The 13,091-nt window shown below is 54.9% G+C and overlaps 1 protein-coding gene across 16 annotated transcripts in view; it reads right to left on the bottom strand.

The window, feature by feature from the left end:
- The window catches only part of PIK3CD (phosphatidylinositol-4,5-bisphosphate 3-kinase catalytic subunit delta), a 65,847-nt gene that overhangs the window by 41,215 nt on the left and 11,541 nt on the right, over positions 1-13,091 (bottom strand). For 4 of the 16 annotated variants that reach the window (XM_082685332.1, XM_082685323.1, XM_082685335.1 and 1 more), the window contains exons 1-2: positions 11,115-11,219; positions 6,663-6,841 (exon numbers count right to left, since the gene is read on the bottom strand). The exons of 4 other annotated variants lie outside the window; for them this stretch is intronic. The gene's annotated coding sequence lies outside the window, so the exon portion shown is untranslated. Of the gene's footprint in view, positions 1-6,662; positions 6,842-9,251; positions 9,360-10,043; positions 10,149-11,114; positions 12,447-13,091 lie in introns of those variants that run through there. 8 more of the 16 variants (XM_082685330.1, XM_082685324.1, XM_082685329.1 and 5 more) reach the window with 6 other exon arrangements.

Genomic DNA, 13,091 nt, shown 5'->3' with positions numbered 1-13,091 from the left:
TAGGGGGGAATGTGCTCCCCACTCCTCCCCCTGCCGAGGGCCTGAGCCTGCGGACCACTGGGGCCAGCAGGCTCCTCCTGGGGGCCCCGGTCCCTGCACACTAACAAGGATTGTCTGGGCTCAGTTGGGCCCACGGAAGCTCACGACCCTTGTTCACCTTAGTAATTACATGACACGGAAGAGGAAAAGCAGATGAGATATGGGTGTGTAAAGAAAGAGCCGTTTCCATGACAACGAAGCAGAATGCTTTAGAAACCCAATGAAGAGAAGTCACAAAAACAAACTTTCCACTGCAGCGGAATGGCCAAGGCAGGAAAGACTGTGGGGAAGGAGCAGAGTTCACAGGGACTGTCCCCTGCAGGGGGCCTTCTGCAGCAGCGACAGCCAGCTCAGGCTGAAGCCCTTGGCCTTAGATCTGTGCATCAGTGAACCAACAGACATGTATGCATTTTTGGCCAAAATGTCTGGATTTAAGGGATAACATTTTATTTTATTTCTTTTTTAGGTACATTCTATGCCCAAGGTGGGGCTTGAACTCATAACCCCGAGATCAAGACCTGAGCCAAGACTGAGTCAGAGGTTTAACCGATGGAGCCTCCCAGGGGCCCCTCAATTTGAGGGGAAGCGTTTTAATATTCTCTGCACCAATCAGAGTTTTGACGACTCAACCAGTGAATCGCATAGGGAAACGGGGCTCCTATGAAACCGTGCGTGTCTGGTCACGACAGCAGCCCTCACGCTGCTTTGCCCCGATCCATGCTTTCTTTCTTTCTTTTTTTTTTTTTTATGGATTTTTTTTGGGGGGGGTAGGATTTTATTTATTTATTTATTTGACAGACAGAGATCACAGGCAGGCAGAGAGAGAGAGAAGGAAGCGGACTCCCCGCTGAGCAGAGAGCCCGATGAGGGCTCGATCCCCAGGACCTGAGCCGAAGGCAGAGGCTTTAACCCACTGAGCCACCCAGGCGCCCCCCGATCCATGCTTTCAAACTATGGTGGGAGACGCTGTCCTGGGAGTAGTGGAAGCCACAGAAAAAAACACATTTTCCCAGAGCATCCATGTGACTCAATGTTTAGGGGGAGCGCGACCTCCTAGTAAAATAAACACGGGCTTATCGTGGAATCAAATGTAAAATTCACGTTTGTGTTAAAACTGGAAGCTTCAAAGCAAGGTCATGGCTAGAGTGGGCTGCTGGAGGCCAAGTGCGCACATCCCCATCCTCTCTAGGAGCAGCGTCGTCCATGCGGGCCAAGGTCACCGCCAGCCGCCAGACCTTCCCCCAACCACTTTCCCACACACCTGCAACACAGAAGGTCCTGGGATGGCTGCCTCCGGGGCACCTCGCCCCTTTGGTTGCCCCCATGTCGCTGCTGCCGCTTAATGACCCAGCGGACCCAAGGTCCAACTGCCAAGGTCACTGGATGGCAGACTGCACAGGCCAGCTGCTCTCGACTGCCCGTCCAGGCCAGGTGGGCTAGTCCAGGGGCTGCTCCTGCCACCCCCGCCCTGTGGGAAGGAAGAAAGGACCTGAAAAGATCTCATCCCATCAGCCCTCTGCTCTTGTTCCCCAAGCTCCTTTAGACCCTGAAGGGTTAGAAAAAGCTGGAAAAATGGGCGCCTGGGTGGCTCAGACGCTAAGCATCTGCCTTCAGCTCAGGTCATGATCCCAGGGTCCTGGGATCGAGATCCGCATCGGGCTCCCTGCTCCAAGGGAAGCCTATTTCTCCCTCTCCCACTCCCCCGACTGTATTCGCTCTCTTGCTCTGTCACATAAATAAAATGAAAGGAAGGAAGGAAGCGGGGGAGGAAGGAAAAAAGAAAGAAAGAGCGAGCCGGAAAAAGTAAACTTTGGGCTTTGATACATCTGAGAGGAGCGGGCTGGTAACAAAGGACAAAGCCATTCCAACGCTTACCTATAAGATGCTGGTTGGTATTTGGCGTCACACGCTGTGTGCCTTTCCCTATGGGCCAGCCCCGGGAGGGTCAAATAAAATGAGGGGTGGATACACTTTCCAACACAGCCAATTCCAACAATCTCCGACAGAGACCCCCGTCATTTAAAACCCACTCGCTCCCGTAACAGGGGCTGCAAGGTTTCATTCACCCAATGCCAAAAAGAGCGATTTCTGGAGAGCCCATGACTTGGGACAGGTTTTTCCTTATTTGTAATCTTCGCGATAATCCAGTACGCGTAAGTAGTACTTGTGCCCAATTTTCAGAAAAAAAAAAAAAAAAAAAACAAACCTGTCCCCAAAATAAAAAGTTGTGGGGGAAAAACAAAAACAAAAACAAAAAAAACACCTGGAGGCTCAGAGAGGGCAAGTAACTTGCAAGGTCATCCACATGTCAAGGTCAAAGTCAAGACCTGGACATGGAATTCTAAAGTTCTGGCTTTTGACACGAACATTAAGCTTCCCTTCCACTCATTCTTGAAACACTGTGCCTTGTGCTGTGCTTCCCAGCGGATATATGGAGCCACACACGTCTCAAGGAACGACCACATCGTCAATGTGCTGCTGCATTTAATTTCAAAAAAGACCACAACTCAGCAGGGCTTTCCAAAAGACAGCAGATGGGCCGTAGTACTCAACTATTCACCACACCACACAACAGGGAAGGAAGATCCAGGACCAAGTGATGCCGGCCCCGCACCCAGAAGCACCCGAAACAGGAGGTATGGTCTTGCTTGTCCTCCCGGTGGCTCTGAACAGAGACAGGTGATGGGGAAAGCTGAGGGTTTTCGTTGTCTTTCCCCCTACAAGAAAACTTCTTGAGAAAAGGTTATTTGAGGGGCACCTGGGTGGCTCAGTGGGTTAAAGCCTCTGCCTTCGGCTCAGGTCATGATCTCAGGGTCCTGGGATTGAGCCCCACATCGGGCTGTCTGCTCAGTGGGGAGCCGGCTTCCTCCTCTCTCTCTCTGCCTGCCTTTCTGCCTACTTGTGATCTCTGCCTGTCAAATCAATCAATCAGGGGCGCCTGGGTAGCTCAGTGGGTTAAGCCGCTGCCTTCGGCTCAGGTCGTGATCTCAGGGTCCTGGGATCGAGTCCCGCGTCGGGCTCTGTGCTCAGCGGGGAGCCTGCTTCCCCCTCCCTCTCTCTCTGCCTGCCTCTCCATCTACTTGTGATTTCTCTCTGTCAAATAAATAAACAAAATCTTTAAAAAAAAAATCAATCAGGGGCGCCTGGGTGGCTCAGTGGTTTGGGCTGCTGCCTTTGGCTTGGGTCATGATCTCAGGGTCCTGGGATCGAGCCCCGCATCGGGCTCCCTGCTCCGCAGGAAGCCTGCTTCCCTCTCTCTCTCTCTCTGCCTACCTCTCTGCCTACTGTGATCTCCGTCTTTCAAATAAATAAATAAAATCTTTAAAAAAAAAAATCAATCAATCAATCAATCAATCAATAAAACTTTAAAAAAAAGAAAGAAAGAAAGAAAGAAAGAAAGAAAGAAAGAAAAGGTTATTTGAGACCCAAATCCCGGTTGTGTAAACTTCGTTCTCAGACGCAGGTGGGCAGCAGAGAACACCCGCACTGGGCGCGCCCCACCTCCGCCTGGCTGGGCTGGCATCCCCTTCACCTGGGGCTCCCCGAGGTCTGTCAACTGGAGAGGAGAGTGGCCCCCACTTTCCTCTAAGGGGCTGTAAAAGCAGGCTGGTGCCCAAGCCCAGGGGTCCTGCCTTTGAAGTGCCTGCCTCAGTTTCCCAAACTGTTTTAAGAAGCCTCTGGATGTCAGCAGTGGAACAGCCACCAAGATGAGCTCTGGCCCCAACCATTTAGCAAGTCTTTATCGCCATTTACGAACCACAGAGGCTGCAGGACCGCAGGGGGACAGGGTCCAGGAGAAACAGCCCTGCGGGGACTCGGGATTCTGGGCTGTCTCATCACACCTCTTCTCATCTCCCAGGAGGCAGGCGTCACCCGGCACAGGCTCGTCTGTTTGCTCGTCCCACCCAAATCCAGCCAGACACTCAAGGACACTGTCCCTTTCACCAGAGGGTGGCTGTCAGCTTCCTTCTGGGAACACCTGCGTTTAGAGCAGGAAACCGATCCCTGGGCTTAACCTAAACCCCTCCCGCGTAAGTGGGTACCGTCCCGTCTCCGCTAGTTGAAACAAGATGAATCTTGAGGGTGAACAGAGACTTGTTAACTTAAATTAGAATAATGGTAAGGACAATAACAGCCAGTATCTCCTGTCAACTGCGTGCTAGCTAATGTTCATGACCCCCTCTACCTCCTTTAGTCCTCGAGACAACCCTACGGATAGGTCGCACTAACTTCATTTTACAGAAGAGGACACGGAGGATCAGAGAAGGTAAGGAACCTACTCAAGGTCACACAGCTGGCAAGCGGCGAAGCCACGGTTTTGAGTCTGAGTCCATCCGATTCCAGAGCGCAAGGCTTTAACCACAGCATTTCACCGCAGCAAGCCTCATGTTATACACACAGCCAGAGCCAAAAAGAAAGCTATTTAACCTCATTAGCAATTAAAAAAAAAAAAAAACACACACAGTGAAGATGATTATCTTTGGGGCCTCTGAGTAAAACATTTTTTCCCAATATTATTCAATATTAGTGAGCGTGTCGTGAAACTTACATATCACCAGGATTATTTTTTTTTTCCTGGTCTAGTCTTTCTTGCAAAACCACTTCGCAGGAAGAGCCATCAAAATTTTCAATGCCTTTGATGCATCTTTTTTTCCAAACGTTGTCTATTTGAGAGCCGCAAGCGAGTGTGCGCACGACTGGAAGGGCCAGAGGGAGACGGACACAGACCCTCCAGCGGACTCTCCCGCTCACTGGGCCACCCTACGTGGGGCTCTAGTTCATGAGCCCGAGATCGTGATCTGGGGTGAAACCAAGAGTCAGACACGTAACCGAGTCACCCAAGTGCTCCTGATAGAGTAATTCTCGTATACGGGAAAATGTCCATGACAATATTTTGAGAATCTTCTGTGCACATGTGCGTGTGTGCGTGTGCATGTGTGTGTGTCTGTGTGTCTGCAAGCGACAAAAATGCCCCACAATAGAGGATGCTTGATAAGACAATGGCGTCCCTTAGGACACTTACAATGCCACTGGGAAGGATGGCTTGGTTGCAAAGCAAAGTGGAAAAGTGCCCATGAGCCAACATTAAGAGAAGAAAGCCGACTACAGGAGCGCATGCCTTGCTCGGCAAACAATCAAGCATAAAATTACCAACCATTTATTGGATCCCGCAATTCCCCTCTGGGCATGTACCCAAAAGAATTCAAAGCAAGGACCTGAACAGATACTTGTACGCCTGTGTTCACAGTAGGATCATTCCTAGTAGCCAAAAGACACAAGCAACCCAAGTGTCCGTGGACAGACAAATCGTGGCCTCGAGGCCCAGTGGAAACTTACGCTGTCTTAAAGAGGAAGCACATTTCGACAGAGGCCACGACACGGATGGACCTCAGGATGTTACTAAGCAAAGTGAAATTAAACAGTCACAAAAAGACAGACGTGGGACCATTCCACGAGGAAGGTCCGAAAGCAGTCGCATTCCGAGAGACAAAGTCGAACGGGGGCCGCCGGCCGGTGGTGGGAGAGGAAGGGAGAACCGGCGCCTTACTGTGCGTCGGGGATGGAGTTTCGATTTTGCAAGATGAAGTTCTAGAGGTGGCCGTGCAGGTTGCGCGACAGTGTGAATGTGCCAAACGTCACCAAACTGTACACGGTCAGGAGGGCGAAGGTTTTCGTGTATATTTGACAACTGAGACACAAAAACGAATATAAAAACCCGCATGCTTACAGGGGTCCAACTGTACTGAAAGTGCACCCCTACCCAAATGGGAGCGATCGTCCAGTTGGCCATGGCTGCGTTGGGACAGCGGGATCACGACACCCCCCGGCCCACCCACTATACCCCACTTCCTTACAGGGATTGTGGGTTTCGCCGTGGCACTAAAAACGTGACAACACACGGACTCTTATTACGGGCTGACGACATTACTGAGTCCTGTTACCGCCCGGGGATTGGGAGGCCCAGCAGGGCTAAGTGATTTGCCACAGGTCACTCAGCAGATAAAAAGAGGTTGAGATTAAAACTGAGTCTGGTGGGCTCCAAAGATAATGCTTCTGCTTGCAGGGATCCCTTGGTCACCTCTGCGCCCCACCCCACCCCACCAGACTTAAGTGACTTTTCAAAGTTTCAATAACAGGGCTATGACCTTGCTTCCCTGTTGATAAGAAAAGACTTCTCCCAGATTTCACAACCAAAGCAAAGAGTGGCTATGCACACACCCCTCCCCTCCTGCCCTGGAGGGTGGGGGCCCTAGGGGAGGGGAAAGGAGGCAGGAGAGTGGCCCTGCCCTCCAGAGAGCCCTGGAGCACTCCTTAATTACACCCCCAGGTCCAGGGAGCTCCGGGTCCCTCTCAGTACCACCAGCCTCATCCCGCAGCAGACAGAGCCCCAAAACCCAGCCCTGCCCCCACCTCGCCCGGTTAGGGGAGCGGGAGGCTGCTCAACAGAGGAAACTCCAAAATGAGAAGTGCCGCGTGGCCCCAAACAGAGGGTGGGAGGAGCCCTGGCTGGAAGAGGCCCTGAACCGCAAAGGAGCTGTTTCTGAAGGAAAGGGGGAAGGACAGGCGGAAGACCTGAGGGCTGCCTGGAGGCGGGGGCAAGTCTCTGCAGGTGCAGAACTCACCTTTCCGGCAGCTCCTTCGAACTTGGGAATTGTCTTTTCTGCTCTTGGGACCCTTGCCTTTGGGAGATCCCACTACTAAGGCTCACAAAGCTGGGAAAAGAAAGCTGGAGATCGGCGAGGAAGGGTAGAGACTGGGAAGCTGTAGCTCAGGGCCCCGGTCGCAGGGGACAGCTGGTTCCCTGCAAAGATAACTGTGTTCAGCACCTTCCCAGGAGAGACACACGTGCTCCTGTCCACTTGCTGAGGGCTGAATGGTGGCCCCAAAAGGATGTGTCTGTGTCTCAACCCTCGGAACCTGGGCTTATTTGGGAAAATTATTACCCAGAGAAAAGACGGCCGCACGTGTATAATGCAGTTAAGGATGGGCCCTCAACCCAATAACCAGTGTCCTTTCAGAGACAGCAGAAAGACCCAGACACTGAGAAAAAGGCCAAATGAAGCGGGAGCAGAAAGTGGGGAGCGTGGCCACAAGCCACAGACCCACGGCCAGAGCCACCTCCAGCTGGGAGAGGAAGCATTCTTCCCTAGGACCCTGGAGGGGGTAAGACCTTGTTGACACCTTGACTCAGAACTTCCAAGCTCCCGAGCTGTGAGAGAATTCATTTTTGCTGCTTGAAGCCACAAAATCTGTGGTAATCTGTTACCCTGGCCCCAGGAAACAGCCTCATTCCAGGACAGAAGTGGGACCCAGGCCCCTTGCTACCTCTCTGTGGCCGCCCTTATCAACTCTTGCCCTGCCCGCCTCCGCACCCAGCAACCACCACTCACGCTCCTGGCATTTTCTCTAAGTGGAAAGCATTTTCCCCAAGGTGAGTGAGACAGAAACTAACCAAAACGCCACTTTAGAAATGCTACTCCCAGGCGCCTGGGTGGCTCAGTGGGTTAAGCCGCTGCCTTCGGCTCAGGTCGTGATCTCAGGGTCCGGGGATCGAGTCCCGCATCAGGCTCTCTGCTCAGCGGGGAGCCTGCTTCCCCCTCTCTCTCTGCCTGCCTCTCTGCCTACTTGTGATCTCTCTCTGTCAAATAAATAAATAAAATCTTAAAAAAAAAAAATACTACTCCCATTCCTCCGATCACTCTTGGCCCGGAAAGTAGGCGCCATTGAGAAGCACCCATTTCTAGAAGTCCTAACCGTCCCTTATCAAGGGGGCCAGTTGATCTATCACCTCTGGGGAAGGAACGGGGGCGGGGGGGGGGGTGGTGTCTCACAGCCCAGGGCAGCTGAAAACTTCACGGCGCCAACCTCGGGCCCCCAGGACTGTGCTGGCCCATAGGGAGGGCAGAGTGGGGCCCTATTTTGGTAGGACCCACAGAAAGTCACCATGGGTGTCTGCAAGGAAGAAGAGGGGAGGGAGGTTCCTGGGTTTTTATTTTTTTATTTTTTTATTTTTTTTTCCATCTCGAAACTGGCAGCATTTCTGATATGATTGCGGGGAATTTCCACCAACCAAATGAAAGACAATTCAGTTTGAGCCTTAGCTGCAAGGAGAGAGGAGATTTGCAACCCTCGTCACGCGTGAAACACCGGCCGCGGCACAGAGAAGAAGGTCCCCCCTCCCTTCCTGACAAGTCAGGCTCCTGTCATCCCGCAGCTGGTGGTCACTGACTACATACCTCGGCCATCAGACGGGGCAGCACCCCTGCCCAGCATCCGTACCTCCCCCATCAGACACCGAAGCACCCGCCCGGCCCAGTCCTCCTGGAACACTTCCCCTCTGGACCTGCCCCTCCAACAGCTTTGCTGGGAAACATGTTTGTCCCCTAGGGAGCGGCTGAAAGAGCTTTCCTAAGGTCCCACAGTAAAGCAACATTTGGTGGGGCCCCACACCCCATCACCAGACCCGCAGAAGCAGCTGGCTTCTGGGAAGGAGGAGACTGCTCTCTAAACAAAAATCGGTTTTGAAAAATAAGCCGGCCAAAGGGGAATTGCTTCATGAGTTGCACATTCACTTCTCCCTTTAACTGTGCGATTGAAGAAAAACAAGGTGAAGCCGGAAGTGACCCCTCACACCCCCAGTCACATCTCCATGAATTCCCTGGACACAGCAGTGCTGGGACACAAGCTAAGCAGGTCTGAGGCTGGTCTCTAGTGATGCGTGGATTGCTTGTGTCTTGTAAGCCCCCTAACACCCTCCCAGGGGGCTGGGACCCTCCCCGCCTGCCTGCCTCATTCCCAGGAGAGCCCCTGTGAGGGGATCTCCATAAACACTAGTTAGATGTAAGAAAGCCTGAGAAAAGTCCTGGTGTAAGGCAACCATCCCCCCCACCAGGAGCACCTCTGGGACACCTGTCCTAATTCCAGAAACATCCCCATTTGCAGAGTGGCCAGCACTGTTTCTAAACGTGGGCAGAGGAGGTGGGGGGCAGTGGGGCTCAGAAAGAGAACACTGATGTCTTAGATGAACTCCAATGTCTTAGAACTGGCTGGCTGAGTTTCAACAGCCCTGCCCCCGCCCCCCCCCCAACCCCAGGGTCCTCCGCTACCTGGAGGAGTTTGTGAAAGCAGCAAGAACCACGGGTGGATAGAATCCCCAAGTCAAGAAATCAAACCACAGCAGGGCGTGGAAACGCTAAAGGGGTAGCAAATACCTCCTCTAGAGAGCGGAAGAGAAAGTTCTATTCCCATCTCTGTGTACTTGGTGACGGCCTCCTCCATCAGAGGATTCTTCATGTCCACTTAATCGCAGCAGGCAAACCTGGTGGTTAACAGCAGGGGCCCGCTTTGACAGGGATTAACAAGGTGGGTCCCTTAAAGGCTGCATCTCTGAAAGGGTCCCTGTCCCTACACCAAGACAACTGTCAGGAAATGTTCTTAATCTGCAAGGCGCAGCACAGATAGAGGTTGGAATGGTCCTGGGGTCCTACATCAGCTACTGGCAAACTGCGCGGGTTGGCAAGTTAACTTTTCTGGGCCTTAGTTTCCCTCCCCTGGAAAATGGAGAGGACATCATTCAGTCCAATGGCTGCTTCACTGCAAACGTGTATGTAAAAAGGATCGACTCTTTGGGAGCGGGGTAGAAAGGGTCCCAAAGGTACCATTCACTGCAGGAGAACACCAAGGCACTGCCAGGTGCCCCAGTACCGTCCTCTCCCCTGGAAAGGAGCAGTGGCATGGAACCTCCGTTTCAAGGCCCCTTTGGAACGGCAAACTTTCCCCTCGAAGACCCTGAAAGAGGACCCTTCCCCCACCCCCCCCACTCCCACACCCCCACACACCGACGGCTGCTCCGCAACCCGCGCGACTGTGCGGCACATCCCTGCCGTGGCGCGCAACCGGGCTTCGTGCAGGAGCCCAGGTACGGCCGTCCCACTGGATAGTCTGTAAGGATTCGAGACCTTCGCTCTCTCCTTCCAGGGGGTCTTAACCAAGTAACAGCTTACTCGTACATTCGAGGGCTCCCCAGCGCTCCATCTGCAAACTGGGCAGATCCGAAGGGTGCCGCGAGACCACCTGGTCTGTGGACCGCCAGCCTGGGCCGCCCCGGGCGCGCGACCCGAGGCCCGGAAATTCCCCTCTACCCTCGTCCCCTCCGGGAGCGCGCTTTTCGGGGCCTCCCATCTCTTTGCTCTCTTTGCTGGGTCTCTGGACCCCCATCTCCCCACCCCGGCAGACACACACCGCCCGCTAGGTGCTCCCGCATCCTGGTCCCTGCCAAAGGTCTCCCCGGTCCTCGTCTCTTGGATTTCAAGGAAGGTGCAGAGAAGGAAGCCTAAATAAAAACAGGAAACCCGATTTAAAAAAAGAAGCCTCATTCTGGCTGAATTACGGGTAAGAGTATTAAAAAAGAGAGGGTGAAAAGTCCGGAAATGCAAAGCTGGAGGCGGTTTTGCCGCCGTAACCCGGGCTCAGCCGCAGATCCGGGGGCTGGTCTCCGTCGGCGGCTGCAGTGAACACGCGGCAAGCGGCGCCCTTGCCAGAGGCCGGGGGCCCCCAGGCGCGCCGGGCGGGGCAGGAGCGGGGCGCGGGGCCGGCTGGACCCCGGCTGCTCCCGAGCCCGGTCGTAGCTCGCCGACGCCGGGGAGGGCGCGCGCCCCTCTCCCCGCGCCGGGGCAGGAGCACCGGGCGGCACCGCTGGTGGGAGCGCGGCCAGAGCGCCTCCGCCGCCGGCTGCCAGCGCTCGGGGCAGGGCGCACGCGGCCGAGCGCTGCCGGGCTCCATGCCCCGCGGCTGGCAGCGCAGCCGGGCCGCCGCCGCCGCCGCCGCGCCCGAAACCTCCCCGTCAGGCCCCGCACGGCGCACTGTAGCGGCGCAGGGGAGCCGTGCGCGCCCAGGTCCCGGCGGCCACCCCGGGGGGACGCCCCTTGCCGGGCTCTCTCCAGACGCGGGAGGTGCACCCCGCCAGAGCGCACCGCTTGTGGGCACCGGGAGAGGCCGGTCCCCGAGGTCCCCGAAGCTCCGGATCCCCGTGCTCTCCCCCACCTCCCCAGACGCAGCCAGAGGCGAGCGCTTACCGGTCCGGCGCGGCTGGCAGGGGCTGGGCGGCTCGGCCCCGCGGCCGCTAGGAGCACCGGCTCTGGGCGCGAGTGAGCCTCGAGGGCGGGAGGCGGGGCGCGCTGGGGGCGCCCCGCCTGCTGACAGCCCGCACACTCCACTTCCCACTTTGTTTCCTTTTCACTTGCAAAAGGAAAACAACAGGTCCTCCGGCCGCCGTCTGCTCCACCGCACCCCCACCGCGTCCTCTCCGCTTCCCGGATCCTCGCCGCGTCGGCGGCTGGAGGGGCACCGTCCCAGGTGTCTCTAGAACCTGCTGCTTGCCCTTCTTCAAAACAAGTTTTCTTTTTATACAAAGGAAAACAACCAAATAAAGGTCCTAAAGCCCATACCCCCCCCCACGCCTTCCACATTCACACACCAGGAATTTCCACAGCGGTCAGAGAAAGGGGGGAGGGCGGCAGAGGGAGGCGGTGGCTGCAGCCCTGGGCCCCGGGGGGTGCCCCCAGCGCCAACAGCCCCCAGCGCCCAGGTAGCTGGGCGCGACCGAGGGCACGTGAGGCCCACGGAGACCCAGCGGAGCGCGAAGTCCCATGGGCTCAGCCCTGGAGGGAAGCCGTGGCCTCCAGGCTTGGCAAGTCAGGAGCAGGGAAGGGGGCGTGGGAGTAGCCGGGTTAGAGCAGTGGCTTCAAATCCTTCTGGGGTGTGATGGTGGGAGAGTCAGCCACTTGCTTAGACAATGACTTAATGGACCCTCCCCAATAGATCTGGGAGGTAAAGCACTTGTGCGGTCCCCTTGGAGATAGGAGGAACCTGAAACTTGGAAGAGGCTCTTTCTACCCAAAGAATGCCCTGGCCTCCGAGGACCAGCGCGGGCCCAGCCCTGGCTGCAGCAAAGGGACCAGCAGAGACTTCCGTGTCCAGCCAGGAAAGGGGAGAGCTTTGAGGCAAGACCCGATAGTTACTAAATGCTTCCGCTGTTCTAAGATCTAGGCTGCAGACTCTGAATTCTCAGACAGAACCAGTGGAGGAGTCAGGAGGGACCATGTTGTCCCTTTCGACAAGAATGCTGGGTCTGTCCCCAGGAGTATACCCTAACATCCTTCCCAACAAAACACCCCAGGCTCACAGCCTCACTCATACCCCAGGCCCAGCTCACTGGCCCTTGGCAGAGGCCTCTAGCCTGCTCCAGGGAGGTCCCGCCAAGAGCCAGAAGAGAAATGGGCACATCAGAGAGAAAATCGGATGGCAGGGTAAGCGCAGCCCCGAGGTTTCCGAACACCTGTCCCGGCCCTGCTTTTGCTAGTTTGCAATTTAAACAATTTCCTCCCTTGGCTTTCAGAGTTTGGTGTAATAAGTCAGAGGATGAGGAATGCTTTTTGCCTCATTCAAAAGAACTCTTCATTGAATATTTGCTGACAGCCATTCACGTCGTGCTTTGTAACATGCAAAACAGAGACCCAAGGTGTGCCAAACGCTCAGATATGCTCCATGCATTTGTATCTCTGATCCCTGCAACAGTCTCCCAAGGGAGATGTTAGCCCCATTTTACAGATTAGAAAAACTAGGCTCAGGAAGATGTAATCATTTGGGGGCCAACACAGTCAGGGTCTAAATGCTCCTCTGACCATGTCACCCTGTCCCTGACCATGTCTAGGCCCCAGTCCTAGGAGTTTCACTCCCCTGAAAACCCAGCACATTTCCTTTTTGAGACGCACCGTAGGGCCTCTCCCCATCTGCCGCCTGGTGCCAGAAGGGCTGCACTGTCCCTGGTCTCGCAAGTTCCCGATAGACTTGCCTTCTGCCTGTCTCTCTATGGTTTCTGATCTCTCTTTCTCACTTTATTTTTAACTGTCGTCATGTGTGTTTGGAGGAAGCTACTTCAAGTTCCCTTTGAATCATAAACAGAACAGACTAGCCATGGCCGAGCATGAGAGCAGTTTTAAAGAGAAGGAGTGTCCTAGCTGCACGGAAGTCAATGTCTTATGACCCCCATG

Source organism: Mustela nivalis, assembly GCF_964662115.1.
Source record: "Mustela nivalis genome assembly, chromosome: 10".
In the NCBI taxonomy this organism is placed as follows: Eukaryota; Metazoa; Chordata; class Mammalia; order Carnivora; family Mustelidae; genus Mustela; species Mustela nivalis.
This window is presented reverse-complemented; position numbering and strand designations above follow the sequence as displayed.